At 42.6% G+C, this 1,857-nt stretch overlaps 1 pseudogene across 1 annotated transcript; it reads left to right on the top strand.

Annotated features, from left to right (window-relative positions):
- Positions 1-466: 466 nt before the first annotated feature.
- On the top strand, positions 467-1,114 carry LOC311170634 (CDAN1-interacting nuclease 1-like; annotated as a pseudogene). Its single transcript has one exon. The product of its transcript is annotated as a CDAN1-interacting nuclease 1-like (transcript).
- The last annotated feature ends 743 nt before the right edge of the window (positions 1,115-1,857 follow it).

The raw sequence follows: 1,857 nt of genomic DNA, 5'->3' as shown, positions 1-1,857 counted from the left end.
TCAGTAGCGTTTAATAAAATAGAATTTGATTCTTTATATCTTTTTCAATCTGATTTTTCTAGGGTTTTGTTTTTATTGTATTTTACAATGATATTGCTCTCTTACAGATTGGAAATAAAAGCAACAAACTGGTCCTTACCACAATACTTTTACAAGTCCTATTTTAGTGGTTATAGCAGTGTGGTAGGATTATAGGAGTTTTTAATTCCTATACTAGATTTATTGACTGTTACATCTATAGTTGAAAGCACAAAGCAACTAGATAAATGAGAAAATGCATGCGATAAGGGGTTGAGGGGAGATAGGGACTAGCCAAGAAAGATGAGGCCCCAGTGCCCTGCTGCTGTCTCCCCATACTTCATCCCAGCACTAAGGCTACACCAGTCCAGGGTGCTATTAGCTTGTCCCCACCACCCCTCAGTCCCTGATCCAACATTATACTCACCAAAGCCCAGCACTTAGGTCTATGCCACCCACCAGGCAGAGTCTGAGGAGCTGAAGTAGAGGTTCCCCAGTCAATTGCAGGCCACTCTGCTGAACATCTTCTCCCAGGAGTGCTGGAAATATATTAAAAGAACACATGCCACACAATAGACTGTAAAATTTATTAGCAGTGGCACCTGGATGGAGTGGTGAAAAATAGAGCTGCTTCAGTGCTCCTGGAACTCTCCAATGAGGGGGAGTATGCAACCTCATGAATGGCACAGATAATACCAGAGAGATTTCTACAGGAACATGAGGAAATTCCATCCTCCAAGTCTGTTATAAATAGTATGTTACAGGCCACTTCTCAGATTCCAGAGGGAGTTCTAGCAAATCAGGTCTATCGCTGTGTTGTAAACGACTGCTGTTATGCACCACTGGTGGACTGCATTAAACACACCTTTGGTTATGGACATGAGGTTATGCAGAGAGATTTGCTTCTAGACAAAAACCAGTACTTCTGACTTCATGTCAGCTCCATGCAAAGGTTTATGACAAAGCCCCAGACTTTATTTTACAAGTACTAGTTACTGTAGAAGGCCACATAATTCACTGGATTGAAAGCAACACATCATTTGGTGATGAATGCAGCCATCACTCCTACTTGCATGACCAGTTATGGAGCTACTAGAATAGAATGAAAATAATAATTCAGAAGGAGAAAACCAATTATAGCAATCCTTCTACACTTACATTTGAGGAGTTATTACTTTCTGGTAGTTTGATCTTTTCATGGTTGCAAGTATCTATGACAAACGATTCAAGAGCACACACTGGAACACAAGTAGCCTCTTCAATAAATTGTGTTGGGAAAACTGGACAGCTGCAAGCAAAAGAATGAAACTAGACTATTATCTCACACCAGACACACATGAATGCAAAGTGGATAAAAGACTGAACCCCTGGGCCTCCCCAGTGGCGCAGCGGTTGAGCGCTGGGTTGCGAAGCTGCCCGCAGCCTCTGCGACGCCGGTTCGATCCCCGGCTGCTCCCCGGCCACCGGAGGAGGGTCCCACATGGCGCGCAGACCTCTCCTGCCGCCCGCTGCTCCCCTCAGCAGTGTCCTTCGGTCCTTCTGCCTGCTCTGCTCCCCGCTCTGGCTCTGGTGAATTCTCTCACCCTCCCGCACTTCTGACTGTCCAGTGCTTGTATAAATAAATAAAATAAAATAAAAATAAATCTTTAAAAAAAAAAAAGACTGAACCCCTAAAGTACATAGAAGAAAACATAGGCAAAATATTTCATGACATAAGCTTTAGTGATGTTTTTAGGGATTTGTTTCCAACAGCAAGAAAAACAACAGAGATCATGAACTAGGACTACATCAAACTAAAAAGGTTCTGCACAGCAAAAGAAACCATAATGAAAATGAAAA

The sequence above is a fragment of the Talpa europaea genome (genome assembly GCF_964194135.1).
Source record: "Talpa europaea genome assembly, chromosome: 5".
In the NCBI taxonomy this organism is placed as follows: Eukaryota; Metazoa; Chordata; class Mammalia; order Eulipotyphla; family Talpidae; genus Talpa; species Talpa europaea.
The sequence above is the reverse complement of the archived record's forward strand: the minus strand, read 5'-3'. Positions and strand labels throughout refer to the sequence as shown.